Below are 13,555 nucleotides of genomic sequence, written 5' to 3'. Positions count from 1 at the left end.
GATATAGCTCCTAAAGTTATTGTATGGTTGTCATCTCCTTATAACTTTATTGAATAGGCATTTTTTTTGTCATGTGTATGTGTTGTTAATATGTCAAGTTGGTCATGTTTGCCACCTGGATCGTTAAGAATTATTTATTTCTGATTAATGTAGTTTCCTTGTTCTTTGTCTATTTTAAGATGTATGCAAAATCTTATGCAAAACATTGCACAATTCTAAATGCGGATTTTTATTTTGTTCTTTGAGACATGTCTGTCTTTCTGTATATTGTGAGAACATACTGACTTAGCATCATGAACATCTGTTCATCATGAACTTGGATTTTCTTTAAACCCATTCCTTTATGCTGGCTTACACCAGCTTTAAGCTGATTTGGTGTATTTCTTCCCAACTCACATTCAGTGACATAGTGTTGGAAGACCTCAATCAGCCATGGTTGGACTAATTATACTATGAAAATGGGCAGGTACTACAAAGCGAGGCTTTATAAAAAAGAGAGAGGAAGATTTTTATAAGTATATTTAACAACACACCACTCTGTTTATGATTAGAAGATATCTGTACCAATGGGTCCTACTTAATACCTCACCTACTTCTGATATTAGTGAATTACTTTATAGCTGTATCTATAGATCTAGACACATATATACATATAGATAAACAGAGATATTGTAATAGTATAGGAAGCAATAATGAAGCTTTCTTGAGGTTAATGTTTACATGGTATTTCTTTCCCATCATTTTACTCTTTTTTATGAGCTTATCTCTGTGAGATGTCTGTTCATTGTTAATTGTGTAAAGTTCAATTTTGCTATTTTTATGTTGAACAACATATAATATCAATGGACAATTTAATTACTGACATCTAAAGTAATCATAATATATTGGAGTTTTTATTTTCCATATTACAATGCATTTCATTTGATACACCTGTTTCACATTTATTCTCTTGCCTTCCTCCTTTTAATTTAATAAATACATGTTTTGTTACTCTAACACCCCTCGTAAACATATTAATCATTCATTATTATTATAATTTTATAATTCTTTTCTGTGCATGTGTTGACATTACTTTTTACTTTCTTCTTAAATATTTAAATTGCATTTTAATATTAAAACCATGAAATTTACCATTTTAGTCTTCTGATGTCTACAATTCATTGACATTAAGGACACTTATCACCCATATCACATTTGCAACCCCTAAAGTACACACTGTAAAACATCAATACATTTAAGTATTTCTCAGATGTGAAAAAAATAAGAACAAAGATAGCTATGAATCAATATGGAGAAATATCAGGATACCTTATTAAATGGAAAAAAGCAACATGTAAAGCAGCACTTATAGCATGCTACTTTATATGTAAAAATAAAATAAAAATAAAATGTATATATGTCTGCCTATTTCAGCACACAGAGCCACAGGAAGAATAAATATAAACTAATGACATTGTTTACCTACAGGATGTGGGTCAGAAGAGTCAGAAGATGAGTATGATTATTTGTATAGTTTTGACTATATTGTCTTTTGCCTCTAAAAAATAAATAGAAGTGGTGGTCAGCCTGAGCTGTGGTGGCACAGTGGATAAAGCATCAACCTGGAATGCTGAGGTTGCTGGTTTGAGACCCTGGGCATTCCCGGTCAAGGCACATATGGTAGTTGATGCTTCCTGCTCCCACCCTTCTCTTTCTCTCTAAAATAAAGTATTAAATAAAGTAAAATAAAAAAAGACATAGTGAATAAAGCAAGAGAGAATAAAGCAAAGCAAATAAACCAAACTATACTGCAAATTACTACCACAATTAGACTAAAGATGAAAATAAAATAAGTAACCTAAGTAATTATTGAACCCAGAATCATGTCTATACACAATTATCATTAAAAAAGTAAAAACAAAGTCTTAGCTTCCATGTGTTATTAACTGTGTTATGATTTCAAGATTCTTTTTTTATTAAGTGAGAGGTGGGGTGGTGGGTAGGCAAAGAAAAAGGTTCCAGGATGCACTCAGATAGGGGTCCACCCAGCAAACTCCTTACCTGGTGATGCTCCGCCCATCTGGGGTAGCTGCTTCATTGCTTGGCAACTGAGCTATTTGAGCTCCTGAAGTAAAACCAGGTAGCTATCCTCAGTACCCGGGGTCAACTCGCTCAAACCATTCAAGCCCTGGCTGTGGGAGGGGCAGAGAGAGAGAGAGAAGAGGAAAGGGAGGGGTGGTGAAGCAGATGGTTGATTCTCCTGTGTGTCTTGACTGGGAATTGAACCCTGGACTTCACACAATGGGCCAATGCACTACCACTGAGCACATTAGGCAGGGCTCATTTGAAGATTCTGAAACAGCTCACCATGTGTCCAAAGATTCAGAAAATTAATACAGAGGAAAATGAGTGAGTCCTCATTCATTGGGAAGGTGCTGTGCACATGGAGAAGGAGGGGCTAGAATGAATTCTCTGTTGTCAAACTAGAATTGGAGATGTCAATTTGAACTCATGAATTTAAGAAAGTATAAATAGATAAAAATGTATATGTTTAATGTCAACATATATACTGTTCTCATTACTCATATATTTATTTATTTAGTGAGAAAGAGAGAGGCAGAGAGAGGGACAGACAGGTATGGGGAGAAATGAGAAGCATGAATTCTTCATTGTGGCTCCTTACTTCTTTGTTGATTGCTTTCTCATATATGCCTTGACCAGGGAGGTGGATAGGGGGCTGCAGCTGAACCAGTGACCCCTTGCTCAATCCGGAGTCCTTGGACTCAAGCCAGTGACCTTTAAGCTCAAGTCAGCAACCATGTCTATGATTCTCCACTCAAGCCAGCAACCTCAATCTCAAACTGGTGAGCTTCAGCTTAAGCCAGTAACCTTGGGGTTTTGAAGCAAGGTAGCCTGAATCTAGGCCAATGCTCTAGCCACTCTGCCACTGCCTGGTCAGGCCCATCCCCCATTCCTTCTGTCCCACTCCTCACACACCACCTATAGGTAGATATTCCTTTAGTTTCTACCTTTCTAGTTTTTACTTCTTGTGTTTCTTTTAATATAAATTTACATCTTGGTTTCTCTGAGATCATTTAATATCCTTGAAAATGATGAAAACACCTAAGTTCAAAATGAATAACAGTAACAGTTTATATCTCAGGGAATAACACAAATCATTAGTCCATAATGAATAAATAAATAAAGTAATTAATTAAGAAGGAAATAGAAATTAGTGGGGAGTAAGGTTAAATTCCTCCTTTTCAGAAAATACAATTAAAAAACAAAGAAGAAATGACAAAAGTAGAAAAGTCACCATTTGGCCAACACATTTGCAATAATTTTGTCATATAAGAACCACCAAATGTTAAACGTAGTGTTAAGCAAGTGTTAAACGTAGTGTGTGAAATTATAATAAAAAAATAGTTATGTTTTTCTAGGTTAAATACATCTACTCAAATGATACCTGTATATTACAAGGTAAAAAACAGTAAAGTTTTTAATATTTATATTCAATTTATTGGGATAACATGGTTCTCCAAGTCATATGTGTTTCATGTGTCCATCTCAATATCACCCCATCTACGAGCAGCACATGCACCCCTGGCCCCATGCAGGTCTCTCTCTGCCCCCAACCCCCCACTCTGCACTTCTCTCCCCACCTCCTCACCCCTTTCCCTCGGGCTATGAGCACCCTGCTGTCTGTACCCACATGTTATGTGTATATGTTTTCTTAGCTAATCCCTTCCCCTTCTTTCACCTCTGCCCTCACCCCTTCCCTCTGGTGACTGTGTATCTGGTCCACGTGTTCATGCCTTTGTTTCTACTTTGTCATCAGTGTATTGTGTTTCTCAGATTTCACTGATGAGTGGGGTCATATGGTATTTAAAAAATGGTAGCTTTACACTAGAGAACCAGCTGATCAAGGATTAAAACATGTTATTAAAAATTAATATCATAATAAATAATATGTGCTGTGGTATATGTGCTTAAAATCTAATCCTGAAATATACATAAATACATGCATACATTCACACAGAAGACATACATAATAACATATTAATTCAATCATTGGGGAATCTGGATGAAGTCTGTCCAAAAATATGCTGTATCATTCACAACTTTTCTGTATCTTTAAAATCACTACCAAATAAAAAGTTAAAAATCTTATGTCCTGTTGGGATAATGACTAAAAAGAAAAGAGCCCAAAGCATCACTGGAATCAGGGACACTGTCCCCCAGAACTCCAGTCCCTCTGGCTCTGGGACACACAGCTCCCCAAAGGGCAGTCAGAAAGTAGCCTAAGCTTGGGGACTGTGTTTTGGTCTCTCATTAGTAATTAAGTCTTATCTTGGACTCATTTCCCTGGAGCTGGCTGAGGAGAATGAAGGTCTAGAAGGGCCAGGGCCACAGATGTTTCTTCTCTGTGTCTGGACCTAAGGCCTCCTGAAGAAACCTGAGGAGTCGGGCAGCAGTCTGGAGCAGAAGGGGTCTGACTCAGCAGTGACGGGCACAGGTCAGAGGGGCTGGGACTCTGCCGTTGGCGATGGGTCTGCCTGTGTGCTAGCGGGTCATGTGGGACTGTGTCCATGACTGTGTGTGTCTGCATAGTGTGTGCCTGCAAATATAGTGTATGCTTGTGTACGTGCTATTCAATAGCTGCATGCATGTGTGTGCTATATGTCTGAGTCATAGCTCAACCTTTTTCCTGAATTAAACCTAATTTGGGCCCTGTTTCAGCAGGTATAGATCAAGTGATCCGTCTCCTGCTGTGTGACTAGGGATTCCTGGTCCATGCCTGTGACCGTAAACACCTGCTGCACAGCTGGGCACTGGGAGTGAGACTATTGTCTTGGCTGGTGGACAAGAAGGTGCCCACCTCACAGGAGACCAAGGTCAGACCTCTCTCTACAGTGTGTGCTCCTGCCCATGCCAGCTGTATTTGTGGGTCATCATGTGTGATAGCAGGAAGGTGTATTGTTTGGTTTTCTCTATGTGTGTTACCATGTGTATGTGACACGTGCATGGAGTAGGTGGGGGTGTAATGACCGCACCTGTGACGGAATAGGCGGACCTGCCCCATGCTGACTGCCCTCCCCCAGGAGGGGGTGGGTTAGAGGGGGCGGGAGCATGCCTCTCAGTAACAGGAGCAGGTGTGCTGATGTTGTAGGGAGTGTGGCTGTGTGCTGTTGGTGTGTGTTTCTCATAAGATTGTTGAATTGTGTGTGGTCCTTCATGATTTTGGTGACATGTATGTATACTTCCTGAGTTATGTATATGTGGAGATTTGAGTGTTTACCAGAAGTGTCACGAGTCAGGAGTATTGATGTGCATTGTGAGTGTGATTGTGGTTGAGTGATATATCATTATGTATTGTGTATATCTCACTTTGAGTGTTACTTATGACTTGTATGTATGTATATGAGTGTTTATGAGCTGAACCACATACTTTTGACCCTACTATTAGGATGGGATCTTAGTAACAGTTGACAGAATCCTCAAATTAACATGCTGTGTTTGTATATTTGTGTATGTGTGTGTGTGTATGTGTGTGTGTTGTGGGTATATGAGAAACAGAGAGAAAAGGGGAGAGATGAGAAGCATCAACTCTTACTTGCTTCATTTAGTTGTGTATTGATTTTTTCTCTCAATTTGGCTTCAAGCTAGCAACCTTGGGCTCAAGTCTGAAACATTAGGATGACATCAATAACCTGCACTCAGGCTGGCAAGCTGGCACCAAAGCTAAGAAACCTGTGCTTTAGCTGGTGACCTTGGGTTTTGAACTAAGAACTTCAGCATCCTGGGTGGATGCTCCATCCACACCACCACCAGGCTGGAGTCTCATGTTTTTTAAGGTAGAAGCAAGTGATACCAGTTTTGCGGGATCAGTTCTATATCTGCCACAGTGAGTCAGTGTGGTGTGGCTCTGGCCTGGGGGAGAAATGATCCCTCCATGCCCATCACGATCTAACCTCACAGAAGAGGGGACCTTGCTCTTCGTGTTCACTGCTGCATCTCCGTCCTTAGTGCCTCAAGACACAGACTCAGTATCAGTAAACTATGGTTCAAGGAAACGGTGAACACCCTTTTGTTTCTGTGAAGTGAAGTCTAGTTGGCTGCGTTAGGAGTGCAATGTTTTCCTGGATCCTCACTGAGATAGTGTGAGGATGCACGCACCTACAGGTGTCATAAATGATTAGATTTGTAGTCAAACATTCATGTGGTCCCAGAAAATGACAGTATGAGACATCATGGCCCTGGGCGTCTTTCCAGGTTGCTGGGAGTCCGAAACCTCCTTGCTCCCCAGCAGACGGGGAGCAGCATAGGGCCCGAGAACCAGAGCAGCGTGTCCGAGTTCCTCCTCCTGGGGCTCCCCATGCAGCCAGGGCAGCAGCGCGGGTTCTTCACCCTGTTCCTGGGCATGTACCTGACCACGGTGCTGGGCAACCTGCTCATCATCCTGCTCATCAGGCTGGACTCCCGCCTGCACACGCCCATGTACTTCTTCCTCAGCCACTTGGCCTTCTCTGACATTTCTCTGTTATCTGTCACTGTCCCGAAGATGCTCACGAACATGCAGACTCAGAAACAATCCATCCCCTATGTGGGATGCATTGCTCAGGTGTATTGTCTCATACTTTTTGGTGGTCTTGAGAATCTCCTTCTGGCAGTGATGGTATATGACAGGTATGTGGCCATCTGTCACCCTCTACACTACACCACCATCATGACGAAGGGGCTGTGTGTGCTGCTGGTGGCTGCCACCTGGATTTTGTCCTCTTGCAGTGTCCTGTTACACATCCTCCTCTTGGTCCGACTGTCCTTCTGTGCCAACAACACCATCTCCACTTCTTCTGTGAACTCACTGCGCTCCTGAAGCTGAGCTGCTCTGACATCTCCCTCAATGAGCTGGTCATCTTCATGGAGGGAGTAATGCTTTTATTCCTGCTTTTGGGTACAATTTTGGCCTCATATGTTTGTTTAGGGACCATCATCTTGAAGGTCCATTAAGAAATTATTGAAAATATTTTCCACCTGTGGCTCCCATCTCCTTGTGGTGTCCTTATACTATGGGACACTTGCAGGTGTTTACTTTTTCTCCTCATCATGGGATTCCAAGTACATCACTGCTTCGGTCATGTACATGATAGTTACCCCCATGCTGAACCCCTTCATCTACAGCCTGAGGAACAGGGACATCAAACAGGCCTTGGAACGTTTGTCAACAGGTTAACTACTTTAAGTGGCTATTACTAAATCCACTAGTTGCAGTCAGGAGCAAGTGAGATATAGCTCCTAAAATGACTGTATTTTAATAAAATATGTATTCTGTTGTCAAGTGGTATAAATGTTATTAATATGTCAACTAGGTCAAGTTTGTAACCTATACTGTTAATAATTCTTCACTCCTAAATGATTTTGCTTTGCTTGGTCATCAACTTTTACAAGATATATGCTAAATCGTACGCAAAACATGTTGCATAATTAAAATGTGGACTTGTCTATTTCTTTTTTGAGATATGTCAGTTTTTGCTCATGTTTATTTTTACTATTGGGTTGAAGACACACAAATTTTGCATCATGATTTGCTCCTGGTGAATTTGTGAACTCTTTTTTAAAATTGATTCCTTTATGTTGGCTTATATAGGCTTTAAGCTGGTTTGATATAATTCTTCCCAACTCACATTCAATGACATTGTGTTGGTAGACTGTAATCACCCATGGTAAGAATAATTATACTGGAAAATTGGCTAGTGCTGCAAAGAATGAGTTTTTTAATGAAAGAGAAAGAGACTTTTATAAATACATTTAACAACACAGCACTGAATTTATAATGAGAAGATACATCTATAAGTAGGAGTTATATAATTAGGAGATTTAAAATGTATGCGAAAAGGTCTTACCTTTACACCTCATCTATTTCTAAGATGATTATATCATTTCATAGCTATATCAATATAGTCACATATACAGATATAGACAGAAAAATAGAGATACCATAATAGTATAAGTAGTAACATATACAGTTATAGAATGTTACATATGCAAGTATAGAGAAATAAAGATACTATAATAGTATAGGTAGTAAAGACGCAGGTTTCTTGTGGTTAGTGTTTATATGGTACTGGTTTTCCATCATTTTAAAGTCTCCTATGTCCTTATATGTGAGGTGTGCATTGTTTACAGTGTGACACTGAATTTAGCTCTTTTTATATAGAGCAACCATTAATCTGTTTCTGGAGAGTTTTACTTATGCATAATTAATGCAATCATAATAATGTTTAATTTATATTTTCCATATTACTATGTTTTTATTGGTGATATCTATTTCACATTTATATTCCCATGTCTCACTCTTTTTGATTAAATATATATATATATTATTCTATTCTCCATCTTTTCACTTATTAATCAAACATTATTATTATTACTCTATAATCCTTTGCTTTGTGCAGTGATTACTTCTTACTTTTTCTTTAATTATTTTAATTGGACTTTAATATATGAAACATGGAATTTAGCATTTTAGCCATTGGAGGAATACAATTCAGTGGTATTTGGGACACTCATCACCAATTACTCATTCTAGGACCCCTAAAGGAAACTGTATTGAACATCAATTCAATTCAGTATTTTGCAACTGTGAAAAGAAGAAAAATATCTAAGAATCAACATGGAGGGATCTCAGAATATATTGTTAAATGGGGAAAAAGGCAATGTGTGAAAGAGCATTTGTAGGATGCTACTTTTTATGTAAAAATGAATGGGAAATAAAATATTTGTATGTCTGCCTATGTGAGCAAACAAAGAGAGAGAAAGTGTAAATCAGAAACTAAATGAGATATTTTACCTGCAGGAGGTGGGGCAGAGAGATGGGGAGATGAGAATAATTATTTGTATACTTTTGACTATGTTGTTCTTTGTCCCTAGAAAAAAATAAATAGATGAGCTTGACCAGAGGGTGGTGAATTGGATAGAGCATTGACCTGGGAAGCTGAGGACCAGGTTCAAAATGCATATCTCATGAGTTTTAGTGCGGGCTCACCAGCTTGAGTACTGACTTGAGCACAAAGGTTGATGGATTAAAGCTAAGATTGTTGGCTTGAGTCCAAGTCAGTGGCTCAGCCCAAGGTCACTGGCTCGAAGCCTAAGGTTGCTGGTTTGAGCCCAAGGTTGCTAGCTTGAGCCCAAAGTTTCTGGCTTGAGAAAGGGGTGATTGGCTTGGCTAGAGCTCCCTGGTCAAAATACAGATAAAACGCAATCATTTGAACAACTAAAACTGCCACAAGTATGATTGATGCATTTCATCTATCTTCCTTCTGGTCTTTCTTTCTCTCTCTAAAAAATAAAAATAAGCCCTGGCCAGTTAGCTCAGTAGTAGAGCATCAGCCTAATGTATGAAATGTCCCAGATTCAATTCCTGGGCAGGGAACACAGGAGAAGCAACCATCTGCTTCTCCATCCCTTCCTCTTTCACACTCCCCTTTCACATTCTCTCTCTCACTATAGTCTCCTCCCACAGCCATGGCTCGATTGGTTCAGGCACATTGACCCCAAGTGCTGAAGATGGCTTTGTTGAGCCTCAGCTGCAGGTTCTAAAACAATAGCTTGGTTGTGAGTATAGTCCCAGACAGGTGTCACCAGGATGATACCAGTCAGGGCACAGGTGGGAATATGTCTCCTATCTCCCCCCCTCTCACTTGGAAAAAGAAGAAAAATAAATAAATAAAAATAAAAAGGTGGTGAATAAAGTAAAATAGAATAAGGCAAATGAATGGAACTACATTTTCAAATTCATGCCACAATTAGACTAAAAATAAAAATAAAATATATAATCTAAGTAATTTTTTTTTTTTTTTTTTTCTTTTTTCTGAAGCTGGAAACGGGGATAGACAGTCAGACAGACTCCCGCATGCGCCCGACCGGGATCCACCCGGCACGCCCACCAGGGGCGGTGCTCTGCCCCCCAGGGGGCGATGCTCTGCCCATCCTGGGCGTCGCCATATTGCGACCAGAGCCACTCTAGCGCCTGAGGCAGAGGCCACAGAGCCATGCCCAGCGCCCGGGCCATCTTTTGCTCCAATGGAGCCTTGGCTGCGGGAGGGGAAGAGAGAGACAGAGAGGAAAGCGCGGCGGAGGGGTGGAGAAGCAAAATGGGCGCTTCTCCTATGTGCCCTGGCCGGGAATCGAACCCGGGTCCTCCGCACGCTAGGCCGACGCTCAACCGCTGAGCCAACCGGCCAGGGCTCTAAGTAATTTTTTAAACCAGAATTATATCTATATACTCCCACAACAATTAAAGAAAAAAAAACAATTAAAAACAAAGTTTTAAGCTATACTCAGTGTGTCATTACAGTGGCATGAGTTCACTGTTCTGAAACCTTCCCTGGGCACCCAAAGATTCAGCAAATAAGTAACCCTGAGGGAGAGGGAGGGAGCTCCACTCCCGGGGAAGGTGCTGTGCACACGGAGAAGGAGGGGCTGCAATGAACTCTGCGTTGTCCAACAAGAACTGGCAATCTCAGTTTTAATTCATGAGATTTTACATGTATAATAGATAGAAATTTATATGTTATATGTCAACATCTATACAGTTCCCATATCCCATTCTTTCTGACCCACCTCCTGTGGGTAAATAATCCTTTAGTTTCTTCCTTTCTAGTTTTTCTTCTTGTGCTTCTTTTCTATGCATTTCCCAGTAGGCTTCTCTGAGAACACTTTGAATTCTCAAAGCAAAGAACACATCATCTAAAACTTTAAAATGAGTAACAACAGTAATGGATTATATTGTAGTTCAGAGAATAAGTAAGAATCCATGAGTCCATAATGATATATGTACATAAATAAATAAACATTAAACAAGTACAGAATAAGAGTAAGTTCCTTATTGTAGGAGATTACATGTAATAAAATAGAAGAAAATATAGAATTAGAAAAATCTCCATTTGGCACCATATTTGCGATATTTTAGTCATTTAAGAATCCCCAATGAATGTTAAATATAGTGGGTAAAATTTTAATAAAGAAAACGGTATGTTTATACAGTATCAAAATAACTACCTAAATGATTCTTACATCAAGCTTAAAATAGTAACTTTAAGAAAATGGTATCTTTTGTATGTGGCTTTCCAATTTTCCCAGGACCATTTATTGAAGAGGCTATCTTGTCTCCATTGTGTGTTTTTGGCTTTTTTGTTGAAATTTTTTTGTCCCTATATAGGTGGTTTTATTTCTGGACTCTTGATTCTATTCCATTGGTCTGTATTTCTCTTTTTCTGACTATACTGTTTATTGTGACTCTACAGTATAATTTGAAGGCACTAGTGATACCTTTGGCTTCATTCTTTTTCCCAAGATTGGTTTGGCAATTTGTAATTTTTTATGTTTCCTTAAAAAACTAAGGATTTTTTGTTCTATTTATTTTTTTAAAAAAATGACATTAGGATATTGATGGGGATTGAATTAAATTTATGTATTGCTTTGGGCAATATGGCATTATACTGAGTGAAATTAGTAAATCAGAAAAAGCTAAGAGCTATATTTTTCACACATTAGTGGGATATAACACTGACAGGCGTGGACATAGATAAAAGTGAAGTGGTTACCAGGGGGAGGGGGAGGAGGATAAGAGTAGGAGGAGAGAGTAAAGAGAAACAAATATACCAGGACGAAGAAGGATTTGACGTTGGGTGATGGGGACACAACATAATCTACAGTTCAAATGTTACAGAAATGTCTACCTGAAACCTCTGTACTTTTACTGAACAATGTCACCATACTAAATTTAAGTTTCTAAACAGAAATTTTTTAAAAAGAAAGAAAATGGTAACTTTACACTGGAGAACCTGGAAGACACCACCATAGCTAACAGATCATAAATAAAAACACCACTAATTTGAAAAATTAATGTCAAATGCCTTCTATTAAAATGCATTGTGGTATATCTGCTCAAAACCCAAGCCCGAAATATACATACATACATACATACATACATATACATAGAAAGGAAATGTAGCAAAATGTTAATTCAACCATTGGGGAGTCTGTGTGAAGCCTTCCTGCAATAGTCTGTATCATTTTTACAGCAATTTTATACATTTAAATCATTTAAAAATAAAAGTATGAATTATCTCCTACCCTGCTGGAACAGTGCCCAAAAAAGGAGCCCTGGGCATCACTGGAATCAGGGACACTGTCCACCAGGACTCCAGTCCCTCCGGCTACAGCTCCCAAAAGGCAGTCAGAAATTATCCCAAAGCTTGGGGACTGAGTTTCAGTCTCTCATTAGTAATTAAGTCTTGTCTTGGACTCATTTCCCTGGAGCTGGCTGAGGAGAATGAAGGTCTCTAGAAGGGCCAGGGCCACAGATGCTTCTTCTCTGTGTCTGGACCTAAGGCCTCCTGAAGAAACCTGAGGAGTCGGGCAGCAGTCTGGAGCAGAAGGGTCTGACTCAGCAGTGACGGGCACAGGTCAGAGGGGCTGGGACTCTGCCCTTGGCGACGGGTCTGTCTGTGTGCTAGCGGGTTGTGTGGGACTCTGTGTCCATGACTGGGTGTGTCTTTATATATTGTGAATGTTTTATACATGCTCCTTGATAGATGCTGAGTGTGTGCTTGTGTGTGTGTGTGTTCATGTGTGTGTATTATCTGCACCCATGACCTCAAGTATTTCCTTTGGAGTCCTCCTTCCGGGGCTCCATCAGCTGAGCTATTCAAACTCTCAGCAATTCTCTATTTCTTAAAACAGATCAGTTATCAGTTCCTGCATGTGACTGTGTCACTTAGATGTTTAAAATCTTTTATTACTTTATGAAACATCCCAGGCAAAAATTAAAAATACCCAGGCACCATGCTGTGTGAGGTTATTTGGCAGAATCACTATAAATATGGGTGAGATCTTAGAAAGGTTACTTAAGTTCTTTGCCCTCCGTTTTCACATCTATAAAATGGAAGGAAGGAACTTTGGTTGTGAATTTCCAGACGCCCTCAGTAAATGCTTATTGTACAAATAGAAGTCAATGTATTTGAGATTTTTTTGTCAGTTGAAAATTATATAAATATAAAGAAACAAACTATCTAGAGAGAGAGAACTAAAAATTTTGGATAACATTTTGTCCTCAAAGCTCTAAAATAGTATATTGTATTTCACTCTCCTGAGTAAGAAAACAAAACTTCCCTTGTGCGATGGGTAAGAGTGAGAGTTCCATCACACAGACATGTAAGACTGAACCTCATGATGTAGCTAAAACTTGGTAAGTTATAACTTAAGGAAAACATATTATTGCATTACTATATTACAAATTTCATATACAGTGTGTCCGTAAAGTCATGGTGTGCTTTTGACTGGTCACAGGAAAGCAACAAAGTTGATAGAAATGTGAAATCTGCACCAAATAAAAGGAAAACTCTCCCACTTTCTCCCACTGCACTATTCAGTGCAGTTCGATGTGGGCTCATGCACAGATTTTTTAGGGCTCCTTAGGGAACTATCCCGTATAGCTTCTACAGACTCGTCACTGACTGATGGCCTACCAGAACGGGGTTTCTCCACCAAACTGCCAATTTCCCTCAACTGC

The 13,555-nt window shown here is 39.5% G+C and overlaps 1 pseudogene; it reads left to right on the top strand.

The window, feature by feature from the left end:
- The first annotated feature begins 6,220 nt into the window (after positions 1-6,220).
- Positions 6,221-7,265, top strand: LOC136391200 (olfactory receptor 1J4-like; annotated as a pseudogene).
- The last annotated feature ends 6,290 nt before the right edge of the window (positions 7,266-13,555 follow it).

This window comes from Saccopteryx leptura, chromosome 2, assembly GCF_036850995.1.
Source record: "Saccopteryx leptura isolate mSacLep1 chromosome 2, mSacLep1_pri_phased_curated, whole genome shotgun sequence".
Taxonomy (NCBI): Eukaryota; Metazoa; Chordata; class Mammalia; order Chiroptera; family Emballonuridae; genus Saccopteryx; species Saccopteryx leptura.
The sequence above is the reverse complement of the archived record's forward strand: the minus strand, read 5'-3'. Positions and strand labels throughout refer to the sequence as shown.